This window comes from Monopterus albus, unplaced genomic scaffold, assembly GCF_001952655.1.
Source record: "Monopterus albus unplaced genomic scaffold, M_albus_1.0 scaffold325.1, whole genome shotgun sequence".
Lineage (NCBI taxonomy): Eukaryota > Metazoa > Chordata > Actinopteri > Synbranchiformes > Synbranchidae > Monopterus > Monopterus albus.
The window spans coordinates 298,815-305,383 of NW_018128205.1; the positions used below are offsets into that span (position 1 = coordinate 298,815).

The following is a 6,569-nucleotide window of genomic DNA, read 5'->3' on the forward strand; positions in this document are numbered from 1 at the left end:
CATCTGCCTGCGTGCAGTTTGGAGGTGCAAGATGCCTGAGCGTGTAATGTTAATTTTTACCTGTGTTCATGGAATAAATCAGCACTGTTTTGTAGTTACTTGGACTGCCTCGTCTCTGAGTCAGTATGGTAAAAAGTACCGGGTACAACAAGTCCTTTGAAGGCCATCAATGTCCTCTAACGACTGAGTCATTATAGCCCAGTATCGGTGAGAGTCGTTACCTGTATTTGAATCCTCCCCTGTGGACCGACGCCTATTGTCCTGGTGGGCAGTTAGTTAGGGGACTATCACCAGTTTCGTCTGGAAGGATTGATGGATGACTTGGCTCAGCTCAATGCATATATTGATGTATAAGTTGATCCATAAGTCTTAGACGGTCTTCATGAAGCAACATGTCTGTGCAGATTCTCAGTCATCCAGTTCATAGTAAAGGCTCTATTCCATTATAAAGCCTCATCCGGTTCTTTCAAACCAGGAACTCCGAGGGACGACTCAGACCACTTGAGTATATAAAAATATAACCGTGCTGGTTTATTCAAAAAGTCACAGGCAAGAATTAACACTTCAAGTCCAGAGATCTTCCAACTCCCAGGCTGCCCAAGCAGCCCGGAAACAGGAAAGACCCCCAACCAAGCATTGCTATACAATATTAATCATTTCTGGGCTGTCGAACCGTGACGTCACCCGATAAGCAAGCCTTGCAGCTGCTATAACGTTTAGCCAAAACATGAGGAAAAGTCAAGGTGCGTGACTGTTGTTTTCGTGGTGTGTATCTAAAACAATTGGACATAACCTTACACATTAAGACAAATATTAAGACTAGCATTACAGTTGACACTAACAGCTCTTTTCCTGTAACCTTGACCTGCCTGCAGTCTGCACTGCAGGCTGAACAGTTAACAGCCTGGGCTAGTCAACCTGTCTGCACTAAACATTCCTAGACAACAAATCTCTGAATATCTATCTAACTAAAAAATAACCTAACAATAGTAAACTGAAAAAAACAACTGGACTTGGATTTCTAGGTCGAAGACGTTTCACCTCTCACCCAAGAGGCTTCATCGGATGGATTCATCACATTGTTGGTCTTCAAAGGACTGAAACACCACAGAGGGGGATAAATATCTCCGGCTCAACACTAGTCAGTTAGAACTGATGAAGCCTCTTGGATGAGAGGTGAAACGTCTTCGACATAGAAATCTAAGTCCAGTAGATTTTTTTTTTTCTAAGTTTTTTCAGTTCATGAAGCAACCCACCAACTTTACATCCTCTGAGATACATGAAGGAACCGCAGGACGTCATCATGCTTTTTACCCCCCAATATAATTGAAGCTACACCTTAAAATCTTATAGCTGAGCTCATGACAGAGCAACAGAATTCCTGTGATATGTTTTGCTTATACTGTAAGAAAGGTGACATTGCTCTTGTTAACTTTTTTTTTTTTTTTTTGTTGATGACCAGAGTTCATGATCTATTAACTTCACTGGAGGACAATGATTTGGATGAAACTGTGACCCGAATTCTGCAGCAGCATCCCAATTGTGGACACAAAATGATGGCTGTGCACCTGAATGCACAAGGCATCTGCATATAAAGTAAGTAAGTTTTTCAGGACTCATTTCCCAACATGTTGGGATTTGGGTTACTTTCTGACTTACTCACAATGCCTTAAAGAATCTGCTTTATTAAGTGTCAGACTGGATTTGATCTAGTTGTGGATGTACTGCTAGATTAGTGATAACTTTACTGTACTTTTTTTGTTGAGTGTGCCTTATCTGTGTTTTGTTTCTCATATTAAGGACAGCGTGTCCAGGAGTCCATGTGGCGTGGGGATCCTCATGGAGTTTGAATGCGTACCCTTCAGCTGAACCCACAGAGGCGCATTGACGGCAATCACAAACTGTTAAGGTATCTGAAAAGCATTAAACATCTCAAGCATTGCATATAAACTGAGGTTTATAAATATCCACTTCACTGTAGGTTTTGCCAGTGAAAATATGTTTCAGATGTAGTAGCTTTTTAAAGTGGTCTGTATGTACAGGTTAATTAAAAACTATTTGGACTATGGCATATATTCTCTTTTTGGCAAAGTGTTCTTTATTTATGATTTGGAATTCTATTTATTTGGTAATGTTTAAGTACTGACTTTCACTTTTAATTTGAAGTTGTTTACATTGACTTCTGATAAGTATGGTAGGAATTATGTAATCCTCTTTATACTTTCTAAAAGGGGCTTAAAAGGGCCTTGACTCTCACAGTGACTCCAGCATGAATGTGAACATCCTCAAATTAAAGCTTGTAGTCAACACTTCCATTGCTTTCAAGTCATGGCTTTCATTGCAAATCCAATAGCTTGATTAAAGAAAAGCTAAATTATCAGTGACCACACCTTTTGACTATAATGTATAATACTGTTGTAAGAAAGTATCTCACAATGGAAAAAGTACAGCATGCTGTTGGCCTCAAAGGTTATTTTAAGTCAATATACTCAGAATCTTGTGTAAATCCACTTCACTGTTGAGGTGATATAGCTGTGTATTTTGGTGTATATCGCAGAGTAAATCCATGTGTTAACTGAAATTATGTGAACTGGAATTATAGTACAGTATATACATAGACTCACTGCTGACCTATAACTTTATCATGATTTTTATTTATGTTTTAAGTGTAATGGAACAGATATTTTTAAGTTTAAAGCCTTCAGATAAAATAGCTCTATTCCAAAATACAGTACAATATGTTCTGTGTCACTCTGGACCAAGCTTGCACAGAGGGACATTATGCAGGTAATGTTAATTGTTTTAATATTTGCTCATACTGTATATATTTCTCAGAGGTGGCACTGAGTAGTTTGTATTGCTGACCCCTGCTCTCTCACTCTCCTGTGGTGTTGTCAACATGCTCACAAGTCTACTGTTAGGTATTTTTAGTCAGATAGACATTGGTTAGGTACTTGTATGTATTAGAAATGTTTAGTGGAGATGGGATGTCTAGGTAGGCTGTTAAATGCTTAGTCATGCTCATGGGTTTTTACAGGGTCAAGGATAACTAGATAGAAAAGTTGATGACTGTCAGCAGACAGGATGTTTAATATTATTATTATTATGATGTGTATAATTGTAGCCTTAGCCATAATATGTTCTTATGTTTAATGTCATGACATGTCACTAGAGGTCGTGTGAGAATGTTTTTAGCTACACACCACAATCAACAGACACACACACATTGATTTGCTTCATGTTTTGACTACTGCTATGGTCACCTGCAAAGCTGGAAGCATCTGGTCTCAAGCTTAACATTCAAAAATGTGAACTTCTCCCTATTAAGGACTGCAATCTAACTAATATCTCTGGAATACAAGTTAAAGACAGTGTTGCATACTTAGGTGTTACTATATCCAAAAATCAAACTTTAAGATGTTCCCTCAACTTTGAGCCCATACTCAAGAATGTTAAGAAAAGATTTAATCAATGGCTTCAACGCGATCTCTCACTTTTAGGTAGAGCCTTACTCTCTCTAAAGCAGAAGGAATCTCTAGATTAACATATGCAGCTCAATCTTTATACTTAAATCCACAAATACTTAAATCAATTGATCAAACATTATTTAACTTTATATGGAAAAATCGCATACACTATGTTAAAAAATCTGTAATGATGAACACATATGGAAATGGTGGCCTTAACTTATTAGATTTGTTACATCTGGAACAACCAATATATAACTCATAAGAATAAATCTCTATTTCTTTATAATTGGTTTGAAAATAATATCCTGTTGGTGAAACAGCTTTTAAATGACCAGGGTGTTCCTTTGACATTTGAAGAACTGAAAAATCGATTTAACTTTAGTCCTACACTAAAGGAATACTCATTGACTATTGGAGCGATTCCCTCTGGATTGCTGATGCTCTTCAAGAACCTGGACAATGATACGGATGACTCCTCTTTTCGTTTGGATCCAGCCGACACGTTCATAGGGAAAACATGTTTCACCTCTATAAGAAAGAAGAACAATCAAGCTATTCGGACTATTTTTCAACAGGATGTAGTGTCTATGCTATATATTATATCATACTGGAATATTTTGGTTCCGGACATTTGCTGGGATAAAGTATGGTTATTTTAAATATATGATGAGTAATAAAATAGGAGAGGTCTCCTTTAAATTAATTCACAGATTTTACCCATCTGCTCATTATCTTACAAAATTTAATATGTCTATTAATACATCGTGTGTTTTCTGTAATTCCTCAGAGGAAACTACTGTTCATTTATTTTGGGATTGTCCATTTTGTTATGATTTATGGCAGAATATATCTGTATTCATCACCTCCAAAATTCATTATCCCCTTGCTGTGAAATGGGAATATGTTTTATTTGGTCTGTATAACAATAATAGAAAGGAAAGTGACAAGCTACATTTAATTAACTTATTCTACTCATGGCAAAATTTTATATTCACAAATGCAAATTCTCTAAATCTAAACCCTTCTTCCCTGCCCTGTTATGCGAAATTAAAAATTATTTCTCTTCCATCCTGAAGAGCGAAAATAAAAAAGCTATCAAAATTTGTAATATATGTACTTCCCTGAATGTTTTTACTTAACTTAACCCATTAAGTCACCCCCTGGCCTAAAAGTTTCATGTTCACATTGTATGCTTCGATGTTGTTCTTGTTTTTATGTTCTTTATTTTATGTTATAGTCCTTTTGTTTTTGATCTATTTACTTATGTATAACTACTGTCATATGCCTTAATAAATCAAAAAAAAAAAAAAACTCACTTCCGGAGGAAGTAACAAAATAAAATGCCATTGCAACAAATTATTTAGGTTATGGCAAATGGAATTACAACTCTGCTACACTAACTCTGAGAGACGAGGCAGTCCAAGTAACTTCATAACAGTGCTGATTTATTCAATGAACACAGGTAAGAATTAACATTACATCCTCAGGAGTCTTTACACCTCCAACATGCATGCAGGCAGGCAGCCGGAAGATGAAAAGCCCTGAACCATAACAGGCCTATACATTATATCACTTTGGTTGGGCTAGCCCCATACTACGCAGACAGACGCCAAACCGTGATGTCTCCGGTGCCAGCTTTGCAGCTGGTCATAGCAGTAGTCAAAGCATGAAGAAAATCAATTTGTGAATGTCTGTTGATTATGTGGTGTGTAGCTAAGACATTCTGACATGACACTGAGCATAAGAAAACATTATGACTACGACTATGGTTAAACACGTCATAACAATAAGAATAAACATTCTGTCTCTCAACAATAATCAACTTTCTGTTTAGTTATCCTTGAACCTAAACAACCTACAGTAACTCATTAGAATGACTAAGCATTTTACAGCCTGAACTAGACATCCTGTCTACACTAAACATTTCTAATACATGAAGTATCTAACCAATTCTATCTGACTAAAAATACCAAACAATTTAATTATTTATTCTTTTACTTATTTATTTCTGTATTTATTTATGCATTGATGTAGTCATTTATTTGTTTATGTCTAAGTCATTTTTCGTTCTCCATGTGTTTTCTTACATTCTAGTATAAAACAAAAATTAAAATAATCTATATGGCCCGTATGGATTAATATCCAGATGTCAGTGTTATTTTTAATGTGGTTTCCGTAGTGTAGTGGTTATCACGTTCGCCTCACACGCGAAAGGTCCCCGGTTCGAAACCGGGCGGAAACATGTTTTTGAATTCATGGCACCGATCCTAAATGGTTATTTAGATATTTTAAATTGTTTTGCTTTGAAATGGACTACACAGTACCACCTTTTACATGGATGTTCTATTTGTGTCTTCTACCTGTCAAATTCAAAACGATAACAGGAGAATTTCTCAACTCTTAATCTTACGTATGACTTTAGAACCATTGCAACAGCATCAGTGGCCATAAAAGAGATACTGGAACAGCTGCGGGTGTACCAATCCTCGTTAGTATAGTGGTGAGTATCCCCGCCTGTCACGCGGGAGACCGGGGTTCGATTCCCCGACGGGGAGGTTGTTTTTTTTAATTTTTTTTATTGATAATTAAAATCTATATGTTATTTATTTTAGAGCCCTATAAAATAATGCTATTTAACACTCAAAGAGCCTTGCTTTCAGAAGGTAAGAATAACATATCCATTGTTTATACTGAATGTCTACACGCTACAACCCACATAACACCCGCTGGTGTTGTATGGTTGGTATCTGAAGGAAATTTTTGAATGAATCAGTATACAGTACCTGATGATATGCCACAGTCTTACATGTTTAACAACCGACATTTTGTCTTATTTAAGCTTATTTGATCAAGAACATGTCTGGCATGGTGATGATAGATAGAGTACTTAAAACTTCTTTCTGTGTGGCTACAAGTTATACACTGTTAGTGTCTTTGTGGTGTGAGATTGGGACAACCACTTTTTATTTGTATTTTATTTGAGCTTTTATCTAACAACATGACATTAAAAAATTTAGAGACTTTAGTCTGCACTGTAGATTTCAGATGCATTTTATTGAGTCATTTATTTCTATGTGAATTTAGCAGACAGAATTAGTG

General features: G+C 36.4%; 1 long non-coding RNA gene and 2 other non-coding genes across 3 annotated transcripts in view; all 3 read left to right on the forward strand.

Annotated features, from left to right (window-relative positions):
* Positions 1–2,972, forward strand: part of LOC109974225 (uncharacterized) — a 5,376-nt gene extending 2,404 nt beyond the window's left edge. The window contains exons 3-4 of the long non-coding RNA XR_002276940.1: positions 1,463–1,596; positions 1,801–2,972. This is a non-coding gene — a long non-coding RNA (uncharacterized LOC109974225). The remainder of the gene's footprint in view (positions 1–1,462; positions 1,597–1,800) is intronic.
* A 2,667-nt stretch (positions 2,973–5,639) lies between these two features.
* trnav-cac (transfer RNA valine (anticodon CAC)) lies at positions 5,640–5,712 on the forward strand. Its single transcript has one exon. It is a non-coding gene; the product is annotated as a tRNA-Val (tRNA).
* Positions 5,713–5,953: 241 nt separating this feature from the next.
* trnad-guc (transfer RNA aspartic acid (anticodon GUC)) lies at positions 5,954–6,025 on the forward strand. Its single transcript has one exon. It is a non-coding gene; the product is annotated as a tRNA-Asp (tRNA).
* Positions 6,026–6,569: the final 544 nt, after the last annotated feature.